The sequence below is a fragment of the Manacus vitellinus genome, unplaced genomic scaffold (genome assembly GCF_001715985.3).
Source record: "Manacus vitellinus isolate BGI_N305 unplaced genomic scaffold, ASM171598v3 scaffold_39_pilon, whole genome shotgun sequence".
NCBI lineage: Eukaryota > Metazoa > Chordata > Aves > Passeriformes > Pipridae > Manacus > Manacus vitellinus.
Window position 1 is genome coordinate 6,141,652 of NW_021940534.1, and position 15,924 is coordinate 6,157,575.

A 15,924-nucleotide genomic window follows, 5' to 3' on the forward strand; every position below is an offset into this window, starting at 1 on the left:
TAAGCGTAAATCTTGTGGTTAACAGCAATTAAGGCTTGAAGCATGTGAAATCTGGCAAGATGCAGAAGTTTAATTTTTTTTTTGCTAGTTTGGGTTAATGTGTAGTTAAAATGCAATATGATGATGTTTGGAAAGCCAGCTCTTCCTCTGGGAAATCCATTCAAATAGTAAGCGTAGCCATACCCAAAATGGGACTTTCTGAAAAAAAAAAAAAAAAAGATGATCCTATTCATGGCATCAGGAAAAGAAGTAATCAGAAATGTTTGGGTTTTTAACAGAGAAATTCTCTCAATCAAAAGCCAAACACAATGCAATAGGAGGGTTAAAGGGCCTTATCTTGTTGATTTTACTCACGCAAGTAGTTCCATTGAATTGGGCAAACATGGACTCCTTTCTGGGGGTGGAGGAGTGAGGAAGTGGAAGGGATGGGGGACAGTGATTAGATGGTTCTATTAGAAAGCAGTGCAGTCTTTGGCAATGGTAGGAGGAGTCCAAATTTCCTTTCTAAAAGACAGGATAATCAGTAGCAATTAAGAGGCAAAGTAGCAGACTAATAAAGTATACTTGTCACCAGTTGTCATCTTAGTGATCAATTCACACCTCCACAACAATAACATCGACCCTTCAAGTGCTCTAATGACCCTGAATCCCTAAAGTGACAGGAGGATTAGGGCAAAGATAATGTGCTGGAAAGGTGCTAATGAAGTGATGGGATTACAAAATGAGTTTCATCCTTAATAGACAGTAAAAGGGAGTGTTCAGTTCCACTCCAGCTATGAGGTTCACATGGATAAACTCTCACTGACTTCCGCATCCAGTGAGGATCAGGACCTTAATTTAATTAATTAAGGCTTTTCATTTCTTAGTTAAATATGAAACATGTGACTGTGGCAGCTCTGCGTTTCCTGCAAGTGGCAGATATTTCTTAGGTAACTAAGTTTACTTTCTTATGTTATCTTTTATCTTGTCTCTGCAAGTTGTATGTTGCAGACATGCCTTGCTTGTATCTTTTTAATTCTGTACAATTAGTTTTAGAGAGATTTAATTTTTTTGAGTAGAAGTATGCAACTGCTTTTCCATGACCTGTTTTAAGAAATGAGAAATTGAGCATATAATTAGAATATAATGTCATGTGTTCAGTAACAAAATAGTGTCATTTTCTTGCTCAGCGTTATGAGTGCTTAGATAGATGATAGATAGATGGATAGATGGGTGGATAGATACATACTACATGGCAATAGCATTTCGAGGTGCTAAAACAGAAATGATGTTCTTGTAGATGTTGAAAATGCATATTTTAAAATGTCCACTATGTTTACCATGTAATTAAAGCAATCCTGTTCATTAAATGCCATCTGTCTCTTGTTAAATTACACTTGAACTATATCTGCAACCCGTTTCAAAAGAACATTAAAGTTGGGGGAAAGGGTACAACAGGCTACTGCTGGTATTTTAAGTCCTGGTCTTCATTAGGCGTTACTTTGCTGCTTCGCTATAGCTAATTAACTTGTATATTGAAAACCCTTTGGAATGGTTTGATACAGGGAGATGTGGGAATACATTGTGCAGGGATTAGCACATTTATGTTGCTGTAGCTCTGTCCCTGCTGTTTGGGTGATGGGGAAGGTAACCATTTACAAATTTAGCTGTATTGGGATCATTTTCAGGTGGTATAAATTCTACTGATAGCAATTTGAACAAAATCTGCTTTTCTTCAGTGACAGATGCACGGATAGATAATTTGCTGCTGCACATTGTGGTGCCAGAGTCTGCCCTGAAAGAATAGTCTTGAGAAGCTTTATTTGTTATAGTTATTTTGTGATTTGGGGGGGGGGGGGTAGGGGGTGTGCAGAAATAAAGAGGTTTCCAAATTCTGACATTGAAGAGTTGGATTTGGAAACAAGATATTGTAACTTCTTTGATAATCAAAATGAAATTTTAAATACATCTGTGTTGTGCCCTCTGTTCCCCTAAAGATTTTGAAATTCCTGGTTTCAGGCTCACAGTTAAATATTCAAAAACTAGGTGAGCGTGCGGTACAAATTTTTCCTTTTATGTACTTTATACAATACACTACTATTTATAAGTCTGTAAAATATTGTATGTGTGCTAATTAATTAACTTTACATAGAAAGCTTAGCTTTCTGTTGAAAACTGGCTCCAAAGACTGAGGCTCAAAATTTTTTTTCCAGTTTTAGTAGTAAAAAATAAAAATTGATTGTAATACAGAACACAGGTGTGAACTTCTATATGCTCAATTCAAGCCAAGGGACACGGCTCAGGCATTTACATGAAAAGTCATGAGTGACGTGTTTCAGCACCAGTTGTACATCCATGGAGTAGTATAAACTTGAACCAGGAAGGAATGACATCTTTTGTCATGTCAATAAATACTTCTTTTTAAGTACCTGAATTATATTATAATGCATTTAGGGTTATTCTTAAAAATAAAAAGGCATTTCTGTTGCAGACTTTGACCTAAGCTGGCAGTATTAATTTTGAGGGAGTTGCTGTGATATGTCATTTCTTTACACCTTGGAAAAGAAATGGAGCCACAAGACCTGTTTTGTATAAGCTACAAAAGAGTTTTTGGAGAAAACTGACTTTTTGTCATTGCCAGTCAGGGAGAGAAGAGACCTGACAGTCTAGCCTATGAAGGCAATTTCTCCTTACCAGTTCTGATCCACAAATCAACACACCCTATGAGAGGTACCTCCTGAACTGGAGGTGTTTACTGTGGGTTTTTTGTATTTGGGTTGTACAAAGATGAGATCAGATTCCATAATTTGTAAGGCTGTTGAGTTCACTACATGCTGAATGTGAGATAGGCAGCAAGTAAAGGTGAATATGCAATAGTAATCCTTATTGCAGGAATGTGGCCTGAATTTAATATTCTATATCCATTCATGTGAACCTTGTAATTTTCTGTTACAGACCAGATTTGTTCTTTCTTTATGGTTGCAGTACATTGGGGTAGAGGTACTTTTATTTCACTTTGATATAGCATGGTGAGCCATTTTTGAAACAATATGTTCAGTCAGTCTTTTATTTACTATTTCCTTTTGTGCTTAACAGATTGCCCATTCAAAATGGAAGAGCATGAGCACTGTTGCCTCATCGGTCACCTTGCTGTGAAATTGTAATGTAGCAAATGGCTAATGTATGCATACATGTGGGGACTGTTTTAACCCACATTTCACACTACCATAATCAATTCATTGGTTTTGAAGAACAAAACAAAAACAACAGCCCTTGTCCAGCTGCAGCAGGCAAGAGTTAGGACATATGCTGGTGTGAAAGAGGGAGTAGGGCAGGAGACCCCTGCCGAAAACATCAGAACAAAGGGGGAGCAATCGCCTTGGCAAGGCATGGGATGACTTAAATACCCTATTGTATGAAATATGAATGGGTTGGCATTGTGAATTGCGGTGTGGGGGGCTCCTCCGTGTCACCGATTAGCCACACGATTACCCAGATTACACGGGGAAATGGCTAAGGTAAATAAGGCCAGCCTTCTGCCACCTCCTCCCCGGGGCCAGGAGCGGGCTGGCCCAGCCTCTTCCATGCTACTGGGAGCTGGAAGAGAAGGGGGTGGAGGAGAAGGGGAGTGTAGTCATAAGTCCTGTCGTTAACAAAAATAAGGATTTCAAGGGCAACAGTGTTAAAAGGCCTTTCTGCTCAAGCGATATATGGACATTGTTCCCTGTTACCACACAATGGGCAAGTAAATTACTTGGTCAAAAGGAGATCTTGTATCCTCTCCTTTGTCTCTTTGTCCTCCCAGGATAAGGGACAGCCATTGAGTGATGATCACAAAGAGTGTGGTAGGTGCAATCTGTGTCCTGCAATCTTCTCTCCCTTCCATAATCCTGTGCACAGATTAGTTCTCCCCTCTCTCCCCACCATGCAGCTCTTATGGCCATAGGGTAACATTGTGAAAACTGTGTTTATCTACCCCAGGGCAGCTCAAAGAGAGATTATTTTCCTGTGTTGGAGTTGTAAGGCACACATAATCAACTGTGATCCAACATAAAATCATGGCTATATTATGGAAAGTGAATGAAGTCACATCAGAAGTGCTCTGCAATGCTGTGTACATGTTCACAGTATGAACTGTATAGTGTGAAATTTGTGTATGTTATACATGTAGACTTAAGCTGTCTCAAAAGTTATGACATTTTTGTCTCAAAGAAGCTGTATCTTATTCTAGCTTTTCAGTTGAAAAGGCTTCTAGTGTTTGTATGTTTTGTAGCATCTTTTACAGCAGTGATCTCTAGCTCTTTTCTAGAATCATAGAATCGCTGAAGTTGGAAGAGATTATTAAATCTAACTGTCAACCTAGCACTGTGTTCACTACTAAACCATATACCCAAGGGCCCCATCCACACGTCTTTTGAATTCTACCAAGGATGGTGATACCACCACTTCCCTGGGCAGCCTGTTTCACTGTTTGACCACCCTATCAGTGAAAAACATTTTTGCTAATATCCCGTCTAAACCTCCCCTGGTGCAAATTGAGGCCATTTCCTGTCATCCTGTCACTTTTACTTGAGAGAAGAGACGGACCACCACTTAGCTACAACCTCCTTTTTGTTAGCTGTGGAAAGCAGCAATGTTCCCCGTGAGAGCTGTAGAGCAACAAGGTACACCCCCATCCTGCAGAGAGTTTAACTGAAGGTGCTGTGTGATGTCCCATCTCATTGCAAAGGTACTGTCGGTGCATAAATGAAGACACAGCATCCTTGCAGGGAGGAGTCTTTACACCAGGAGCTCTTTGATGCAAATGATGTTCCCAGCTGCAAGGCACTCAAAACCAGCTGGGCTCCCAAAGGAGACTTCATCTCCCTGAGTGTTTTTAGGGAGATTTTGGTGTCTATAAGTTGCAGTTGCTTAGAAAGTATTTAATTGGGTTACATGGAGACCTGGTTTTCCTTAGAATGGAAAAGAATCAGTTTGAGGCAATAACTGGGAACGTTGTTTAAAATGAAGGGAAAGGGGCGGTTTGACTTTTCTGATTTTCTTTCTTTTTATTTTCAGGTGACCTACTAACAAAATTCAGCACAAGTTTATGAATAGTTTGGCTTGTCCCAAATTTGCGTTCTTTCCTAAATAAAATATTCAGCTGGAAATTTATGCCAAAGACTAACCTGGGCTACTACATTGAGGTTATGAGTTAATGGCAAAACAGATTAAGAAAGAGGCTAGTGACTGAGAATGGTAACTCATTAGTATTTAATGAATTTTTATTCATAAATATTCAAATAGTGCTCTGGTATGAAAATATTCACAAGTCTTAATAGATCACAGAGAAAAAAGTGTAACTTTCACTTTTGCTTTGATTCACAGCTGGAAGTAAAAAACCTACTCCATACCCTGCCACACTCCTACAGAGAGTAAACAATTGAAGTGGGAAGAAAAATACCAAACCTAAAGTGAAAAAACACTCAGCAGAAATTTAAACAACAACAACAAAATAAAAAGTGAAGACACATTGCTTTTAGCAGTTCGTATTTTAAATCTTCACATTTCTAAATGGTGGAGAAACCCCCCAAAATATAATCTCACAAAATTTATTCTCTGACCATGAAATGGAGTGCTTGTAGTTTGCCTAAGGTTCCACTGAAAGTGAGCTCCTTGCCCTTTCTGTACTGCAAGTACTGATATCAGCGTTCTAACCAACTTGGCTAATTGCATTATTTTATGTAATCTCAACAACTTCTTTTTCACTTCATGCCATAACCTACTGAGCATTGCAACTTTATCTAGTTATATGGTAACTGTGTTTCATCCAGGATTGGATTCCTGCTCATGCTGAAGGAGTCTCTGGATTTGCACCTGTGTATGTCCTTTGTACAGAAGGTGCAACCTCTCCGATAAGTTGTGCTTTTCTAATGCCATACAACCTTACATTTTGGATTTGAAAAGACATCGTGAATGTACTGAGCTTTATTGATGGTTTTCTGGTCAAATGAAATGTGCCTGACTTACAGCCATTCTTTATTTGAAGACAATTTTTTTCTTTCTTCATAGCTATCTCTATTTGCAATCTGTCACTGTCTAGAGCTTTGGGTATGGGCACTTCTTGTTACTTTTATCAAACTCAATCAGAATAGTTCAGTGGCATAGAATGATTTGTAAAAGCTCTATATTGTCCAAAAATGGAGCTGTTTGTCAATGCATACTCAATTTTCCATTTGTTTTTTTAATATTGTGAAATTTTGCATGCACTTTTGGTGTGATATATAATTCCACCAGTTATCAAAACAGTTGTAATGTTATTGGAAATAAAAGCTCAGTTCTGATCTGTCTTCTACCTTCAAATCCAATTCCCTACAGTATTGTTTCGAATGTTTCCATGCTTGTGCACTCAGAAGTGCCTAGTGAGCCACCTGTGTGTAGGTAGCATGCCAAATAAAAGGAGAGAAACTTCCTAGGCAGGTTTCTTTCCACGGACCTGTTTGCTGTGTAGGAGATGCAGAGATTATCGATTGAGCAGCGAGAAGGAAGGGTGAATTGATCTGATAGTGAAACGATGCATTTTTTGCTGAGAGGAGGATTTTTCTAATGGAGAAAGAACAAATTGACTTATTGGTTAATTGAAGGACAGAATTGACTGGGAGAGGCAGTGAGAATTTGATGAATGTCAGCTGCAGGAAAGAAGGGTTCTTCAAATATATGCACAAAAATTTATTTATTTCCTCATTTGTCTGCCTCTTACTTTGTATGTAATGAAGATGGTTGGCCTTGCCCTGACTCTTTTTGGCCTTCTGCTCATTCCTCAGACTTCTGCAAGAGAGGTAGGCCTGGTTTTGTCTGAAACTTTTTCTCCTTTTAAATATGACTAGAAATGTTCCTGCATTGAAGTCCGCAAAAATTTATTGCCGCTGTTTTTTCCTAAAGCTGTTCCTACTGTTTCAGTTTATTAAGTTTGCCAGTTTTACTGAGTTTGTCATAGCTGCAATTGCCTAATCCAGGCCTGGGTTTTAAGGCATGCTAGGCACCTAACTCCCACTGACAACAATATGAATTAATAATTTTTTCCTTTAAATAATCTTCCAGATTTCACTAGGTAAGTCTCTGCATTGGTAGGACCAGAACTGCTTCCATAAGTACAGTCATTGCTCCTTAACCCTTGGGAGAAGGGACAGTGACTTGTTCTGTCAGGCTGGTGCAACAGTGGTTGCACTGCTGCCCTCTGCAGTGAGGGCTTCTAAGTGGTACAGTAATAAAAAAAAGTATTAAAATAGTAAAAGTGATGCCAACAACACTCAGTAGTAATAAATAGGTACGTATTGGTGCCATACAAATATTAATTACTCAAATATTTAATTTAATTCTAATTAATTTAGATTAATTTCCTAATTTCTGTCTGGATGAGGTTGCCATTATCTTCATATGGTGCCTTTAGGAGACCAGAAGTGTTTTCATTCCCATTTTATATGAATGGTGTAGAAGGCATCCAAAACTGTCTTCTAAGGACTCAGAGTGTCCTCAAGGAAGTTTCTGTTCTCTTCTTGGGAAGACTGTGTGTTTAATAGTGTTAGGGAAGGAGCCTATTCAGGAAGTTTTCTGTGTTGTGGGGTGGCAAATGGCAGAGTCCTCAGGGATCAGTGTGGTTATGGGATTTCAGTGTTGTAATGTCATAATAATTTCCCTCTTGCAATGGCATTACCATGGGGACTGTGGGGAAACCAAATGCTATGGACTGATTTGACTTGTGAAGAAACTGTATCTGTCCTACTTCCCTTTGTACCCTTCCAGACTGCTCAGATGTGTCATGGCCTTATTTTGTCATCATTAGGTAAGATTCAACTGCATTTACAGCAGGGATACTGTAGGAGTGAGCTCTGTGAAGAAATAATAGTAGAGTATTTTGGCTCCCAAGAGGAGGAGGTAGGACCTAAAATTAGCAAATAATAAGCTTAGTCCATAAACTACACACACAAAAAAAGAAAAAATAAAGTCCCCAGGCATCAGAAAGGAAAGGAACAAGGAAAAAATCTTCAAATAATTTACGCATAATAAAGAATTCTTGTGTAGATTTGGCATGTATTGCATTATTTTGAAATGCATTTAGTATTTTAAAAATATAGGAACAGCTTTGCTTGAAGTCACTCATCCCAGACAGTCACACTTACATCTGTATGCTTTTGAAGCAACACCAGAAGTAGGTGAGTGGAAGAAGGGTATTTGGGGAGGTTCATGAAGCTGGAAAAGATCTTTAAATTTAAATTCTTAATGGGAAACTTATAAACACACCAGAGCCGAACATATATTTCAGTGTGAATAATTTATATGATAATACTTCTAATAATAGCAGACTGCTCCAGTTCTACAGTACAACTAGCACAGTTTGACTGACAGAGGAAGAGAGATGTCACCATCATATGATAGCCCTTTCTTTGTCTTGCACCAGCTGGGATATCACCTTGAACTGAGCCAATCCATCATCCTGCTAAAGAAAAGATAACTGGGTTTCTCCATAAAAGCAAAGGATTTGACTGAAGGATGTTTTTCTCCATCTTCCTCCCTAATAACTTAACAAGTTTTCCCTTGTAAAAAGCGGAACCTTAGAAAGTTTCCTGCAAAATCAAAAGCTTGCCCACAGATTGACTGTTAAATGTTCAATATACGTTTGTCAGGGATGCTCTAAGTGGTACTGAAGTTGACAGAATACAAGCAGGAGCTGACAGCTTCACTCCAGTTACAGCTGATTAAAGGCTGCAGGGGCCTGAGGGCCCCATCTCGAAGAGGACCTCTGCAAATTCACCAGAGCACTTCCAGTCTGCACATTTTGCGTCTGCTGGCTCAGAATACTCTAGGTATTGTGCTTGGTAATCGACTTCTGCCTCCAGTTTTGGAGTGATTAACAACAGATACAGACAAGGAGTTAAAAATGTAAATCAGAATTATCTTACATTATGTACATACATTACAATATGTATGACAAATGACAGTGTAAAATATAAGCATTGCATATTTGTGTACTTTGAGAGACATTCATGGCTCTAAAGCATGGCTCAAATCTTGAAGTTGGGTCTTCTCACAGCCTTCTCCCCATTCCCATACCCATTGTGTAATGTTGAGCCCTTGTAGGCTGAGCATGCTGGCTGCTCAGTTTGGGAGCTCTCCCTGAGGCCTTGTAGCCAAGATGTTCAAGTATATCTAGAGATACAGCATGACCTAACCAGAATTATTTAAAAAAAAATAAAAATCTCAGTATTGAAGAGTACTTGGCCCTGTCTGGAAACACATCTTTTCTGAGTGTTCTCCTTTATAATTTCCAACTCCTAGCAAGTGTGCAGTGCTTGTATATGCTGTATATACCTTGCACCTTAGCCTATACTGAGTGAACATCTGATTGGGGACATTTTTTCCTCTCTGTTCTTTCCCAGTCAATTTTATATGGTGTTGTTTTGTTTTTTTTTTTTCCAATCCTTCATTCATGCAAAGAGAACATCCCAAACAAATATCCTCTTCCAAATATAGATAATAAAATACCACTTTTAAAAAAAAAATTACTAAAATAGTTAAAGATTTTTTCCCCTGCATTATTTCTATCAAGAGCTTTCTGTTAAGCACATTTACACCTTCTTCCCTAAACTTAAATTTCAGTCTTGTTTTATTTGCACCAGAGGCCAGATTCTCAAAACTACTGATTAAAAAAATCCATGCAATCTTTAGAACATTTTGGCAAGGTACTTTTTAAAACACTTGATAATCAAGCATAACTTGTGGTTTAATAATCAGAACTGCAGGCACAAAATATAGTAAGTCAAGTAACAGACATCTGTTAGCATTTTTTAGGTTAATCCACTAATATATTTTTAGAATTACTAAATATTTAAAACTCCAGACTGAGAGCTATTCTTAGGGTGATTTCTTCCCTTAAGTTGAGCTCAAGTAATGCTTTTGATCTTCATTTCCATTCACCTAACTGGAAATTAATTTTTCAGAAGTGAATATATATTGAGATGAAGACCCAGAAGATATGCCTCCAAATAAAAGGAATTAAGAAAATATATTTATACTGATCCCTTAATTGTTTATAATAATTTAGACGAATGGTTGAACAGTGTACCAGTATATCAACAGAACCTTTTCATAGTCTGAGTCCTCTTGTGCTGATTTTTAAAAGGCAGCCTGTATGTCCAGAGGGCTTTTAAACTGCAGAACTCAAGAAATTTGCTAATTTCCTCTTACTGAGGATAAGGAACCCCATATAGGCATATTTCCATATGTATGTATGTATGTATGTACGTATGTAGCTCTATGTATGTATCTGCATGAATTTTTATATGCACACATGCACTTATTATTTAAGTACATATATACATATATATAACACATCATGTGTATATAAAATATATACTATGAGTGCAGACATGTTACACATATGTCCATTTTGTTTGCCTCCTTTTCTCACAGGAGAAAACTGTGAGAAAACTTCTTTGAAACTGTCTTTATTTGTTTTACATTACTTTTTGGCTCAATTAAAGCTCTGCTGGACCCACTAAATTCTACCTCACTGGAATATTTTATTTAAAAAAAAACCCCAAACCAAAACAAAAATAAGAGATATAAATTAGAAGCCACACATTAAAAATGTGCCCACTCCTGAAGGTGTTTGACTAGTATTTTGGCTAGGATTTTGACTACCAAAAAAAGAGTATGAAGTGAACGCAAGAGAGACTGGAAAAGAGAGAGCTTTGGAGAGCAAATGTGCTTTGCAGAAGTAGTTCAGTTTGCATAATTTATTTTAAATATGGATCCTCTCTGGTGTGTGAGCACTGCCTCCCTCACCACCTCCACGCCCCTCTTTTCTTTTAAAAATAGGAATTTCTGTGCTGCTTGTGTTCCAATATTCCAGTTCAAAGAGAGTGCCTGACAGTAGCTCAGCACCTGTGTACTTGACTACTTACTGCTGAGGAGCCTTGCTTGCCGGTAATCTAGATTTATGGTAAGTCTACCCTTTCCCTTCATCTACAAGGTCCAGGGACACTCAGGTAGCCAATCTGCCCTTAAATATGTCTCTGAGGAAATGGTGCTAATTAGTATTGGAATTTACAGCCTTCCATTTTATTGACTTGTCCTACTTTCTTCGATAATTAACTAATGAGTAAAGTAATGAGCTATGTTAGTCAGTCATGATGTTCAATTAAACAGCAAATCAATTATTGAAAATAGTTTTGGACAGCTCTTGTGTCGTCATGGTGAATGCGCGTGCATGTGTGTGTGGGTATGTGTGTCCATATGTGTTTTAAATGCGTGCCCTAGATGTCTCAGCATTCCTCCCTGGAGGACACCTGGCTACAGGAGGGCTGTGTGGTCACAGCCAAACCAGACCAGTGATGCTTCTTGCTTGCCTTTCCCACCCCCCATTCAACTGTGCTACATAGCGCCCTGATGCCGCACCTTATCTGCAGGGGTCCCCAAGGCCTGAGAAAGACAAGATTGCTGTAACATAGGGAGCGGTTTTCCTGATGGAGAGGTCCGCAGAGGGATGCTAGAAAGCAGTGTGTCTGTTCACTGATGTGACCCCTCTGCCTCTTTCTCGGCATATGCAATCTTTCCCACTGGTGGGCAGGGTCACTTGTCCCAGAGCTCAGCATTACAGCAGCAGGAACTAATACAGTCCTAAAACCCTTAACCTCTCTTCTGGCCACAGCAATATGCAGGAACAACAGAGAGGGTGGCAGGGAGTTAAGGATTTTTCCCCTGAGGGCTTTGCATACCAGTCTGAGCAGCAATTGCCCATGGGAAGAGGCTCCTAGGACCATCATATCACAAGTACCCTGCACTAAACCTGAGGGAGCACTTCAAACACACTCCTGTGTGGCCACTGGCAGGTCAGGTCACAATTTGCTGGGGCAAGGGAGTGACACTGACACCTGGACTCTATACAGCACAGACAGCTTCATTTGGTATGGGCTGGGCAAAGATTTTTTTGGCAGGATGAGAAACAGACATTCATTATCTCACTAATGTTTTGAGTAGAGATTTGCCTAGGAAATGTAAAGGGCAGTTCCAGCAAAGAAAGGTGTAGCTGACATCATCATTCATTAACTTAATAGCTTTCTAGGTTTAATTATTCTTTCATTTGACCTTTTTACCCTTCCTGTTTCCTTCACGTCTTTTGCCTTCTTTTTTCTGCTTCAGGAGATGGTAGCACACCTGCACCTGCTGCCCACGACTGCAGGCTTTCACAATCACCCTCCTGGTGACATCCAGCTTGTTGCTTTTGCTGTTAGTCTCGGTTCTGTTTTTGGTGTTAGAGTGTATCGCAGCAGCATTCCCACATCCAGGAAGCCAACCTGTCCTGAAACTTCAGAAGTTTGGGAACAATTTTTACTGTCCTATGCTCTACTCATACAAATAAGTATTGACTTGCCTTGTCAAAAGACCACTTCACTATGGGCAGCAACAGCTTTCAGAGAAGATAGTAATATTGCATTAAGTAAAAAAAGAAAAAAAGTTAATGTTATTAAGTGGAAAGTCGGGTTTGGGATTAAAATTTTAACATAATATTATCAGTTATGCTACCAGAAATAACACTCTTGCGTGGTTCCATTTGAATAGCAAAGTCACACAAATAATGGCATGCCATGCTCTTAGGCTCTGTAATCTTAGGCTCTGTAATACAAATATTATTCATTTTTAGTAATAGTCATCTTCTGATGATTTTTTTTCCGAAGGTAGCAAGTATGCAGAAAGCTCCCCCCTGCCTTCCAAATTCAGAAGGAAAAGCAGGCCAGTGAGCAAGCTGCGTAAATACAGAGAGAAGAGACTAAAAGCATCGGCCTTAGCCATCCAATTGAATCATGATTCATTAGAGAAACAACAAGCCAAAAGAAATCAAAGACAGTTCAAAAAAGGCAACATAAAGTTTTCATTTCCAAACAGTTTTAATTCGCTGTTTGTGCTCTTTACTGAGAATATGCAAGGAACACAAACATTCCCATATGATTTAAATTACAATTTACATATGAATTACATTAGAAATATGAGCTACGCTAAAGAGATAATTAGTGCTGTCCTGGGTTATGTGAGCACAAACAAAATTAAATAAGAACAATTTCAAAGCCAAGTTTTGCTTTGCCTTTTCAACTAAGCTGGTTTAATCAGTGATAATGACTGAAATAAATCCACTACATATAAAACAACGCACAACATATCATACTGTGTGAAATGTCATTACTACATCCCATGCCTTGGTAAATCATGCAGTCAAAAAGGAGTACAATATCACCAATATGATGCTACACAAAAGTTGCCACCTCTGGGCACCTCTGGGTGCCCAGCACTGGAGTTTGTGGTCCCTGAGGCTTGCGAGGAAGCAGGACCCACAGCAGGCCAGTGTTATTGCACTGCTCCAGAGAGAGTAATGGGGAGGGGGAGCTATGACAGTGTGCACCAGGGATTTTTCTTTTTTTTTTAACATGACATATAAATAAGAAAGAGCTGCCACAGGAAAAAAAAATGCCAGTATTAGCAGAGAGCAATGAGAGGAAGGGAAGCTGGAGAATTGGGGAGGGGGGTAAGGCGGGGGGATGAGGGTAGAAGGGGAGAAACTGAGAAGGATAAAAAATACTAAGCAGAAGCAAACTACCTGTGCATTAGTGCCTCAGCCCCTAAATAGAACTATGGTTTATGACTACTTTGCCTAATGAGCTAAACTCTGGTGACCATAAAACTGAAATATAATTATGACATTAAAGATGCCTATATTTGAACTTAATTATTAATTAATTTAATGAGAGAATAGGAGGTTGTAAAATTGCTAATTAAACAGCTCTGTAAAACTGCAGACGGCAGAGGATTTACCAAATGATGAATCCCACAACAGTATTTGGGCTATATCAATATTCTATTAATATACAGTATGCCAGAGGTACTGGCTAGTACGCTACTCACAGTTAAGCCGATGTGACAGGCATATAGAGTGAAAGAAAATGAAGGACATAAAATTCCAGATGACAGCAACCTTGAAGATGATCTCTGCCCCCACCTCTGTGGCAGTTTCTGAAATCAGTTAAATAAACTCAGAAATGCAGGATAAAAATCAATCTTACCATCGCAAATGTGAATAAATTGGCTCGAAGCAAACGACCCACCTATGGTCTTAGGCACCGTCATGTTGTGTCGCTCTCTGCTTGTGTGCAGGAATGGTCAGAGCAAATCTGGACTTCAGTGCAACAGAACGGGAGGGATGCAGCGTGAGTGAGTGTATGTGTGCGTGTGTGTGTGTGTGTGTGTGTGTGTGTGTGTTAACGTGCTTGCATGTGAAAGAGAAGCTGAGCAAGAGCAAAAAATAACTGTCCCTGTGTGATTAGTGAAATTAAACTCAAGTGAACCTTCAGGGGCTGAATTCAAGCCTACGGGGGACAATTTTAGACATTCCCACACTGCACTATCAGCATGCAAGGAATTTCACTGTAATGTTTGAGTGGCAATGCCATTTGGATGACATTCATTTAAAGATATAGAGGAGGGGTGCAGGAAAGTGTTTTCTCTTAGCACTGAACCTAATTCAAGGAACATCAAAAGGAAATGCACTGGGGTACCTCTCCTGCATATCTCTAAAACTCAGTCATGGCTAATTACTGGAATAAAAGCAAAAGAAAAAAATTCAAATATCCCTTTTGTAGGAAACAATGAAACACCTCTGGGCAGTGTAACACAAAACATGAACAACACTAGGGTAAATTCAATATTTTAATATTTACATGAATCCTTAGAACTGTTACTTTTTATACCTGCCATGTGGCACAGCTTTTCCTTTATATAATTTGTCTTATAAATGCCCTGTTGACAGCCATAAGAAGGAATTTAGCAAATAACATCAAGAAAATCACTGGAAGGGGACTTGCTTTCCACCCTAAGGGAAACAATATAGTCATTACAGTAACATCTCCCATTTTTGAAAAATAGACGGAGGATCTTGAGACCAAGGACAGGAGTTCTATTTCCATGTCCTTTGTAAGTTATGAAGAAATTGCATAAACTTTCAGTGTCTCAGTTTCTCTTTCTAAGCTAGGCATAACAACAATTTTATGCCATTCATCATTCATTTTTCAGAACAGTAAATGGAAGCTTATAAGTAATTTCTGAGCAAGTGATCTCTAGAAGTCTAGAAGTCGCTTTTTATTGACTGGTTTGGGATAAGACTTTAGAAAGTGTCACTTCTTCCTTTTGTGGGTTTGGGGTTTTTTTGTTTTGTTTTTGGTTTTTGGTTGGTTGGTTTGTGTGGTTTTTTGTTGTTGTTGTTGTTTGGTTTGGTTTTTTTGGTTTTTTGGGGGTTTATGTCCATTTTTGCATATATGAATGAGATAATTTAAAGGAGCTATGTTCTCCATGTGATGTGATGGTCTTGTTTACCTTGTCTCAAATACTAATACAGTTTTCTGTCTCTCGATGCTCAGAAACTTCACAGTGGGTCTTGTATGAAGATCTACAGCTAAAAGAGCTGCTGCTTTAGAAAACTACTCTGGATGGTTTCTATCTTCTAATATGTTTAATTAATAAATATGAAAGCTTCTATGCATTTATTATCATTGTATCATGCCCTGCAGTTTTATAGATCCAATTTCTCAAAAAATGACTTCATCTACCAGAAATAAAACCAGACAGACTTCTTCTATGGTATGACCAGTTAGCAAACCTGCCCCTTGATTGGAGGCTTTTGTAAAATCTGAATTGTGTTCTCACACAGGTTTCAAGCCCAGCAAGATAGGCAATGAGTTAAAAGTTGCAACTGGTAGGTTTTTAGTAAAAAGGAAGTTCCAAATAGCTTCTCATCACCACAGTGCAGGTTACACATTTAGAGCATCAAAGAAATTGCTCTTTATCTTTCCCAGAACTAGCATATGATAAACTTTATTACAAGTAAGTCTCACTCTTTGTGCAAGAAATTTAACATCCAGC

At 38.7% G+C, this 15,924-nt stretch overlaps 1 long non-coding RNA gene across 1 annotated transcript in view; it reads right to left on the reverse strand.

Moving 5' to 3' along the window:
* The window catches only part of LOC108640610, a 30,113-nt gene extending 15,881 nt beyond the window's left edge, over positions 1 to 14,232 (reverse strand). Inside the window, exons 1-2 of the long non-coding RNA XR_001921305.2 lie at positions 14,115 to 14,232; positions 13,915 to 14,022 (exon numbers count right to left, since the gene is read on the reverse strand). This is a non-coding gene — a long non-coding RNA (uncharacterized LOC108640610). The remainder of the gene's footprint in view (positions 1 to 13,914; positions 14,023 to 14,114) is intronic.
* Positions 14,233 to 15,924: the final 1,692 nt, after the last annotated feature.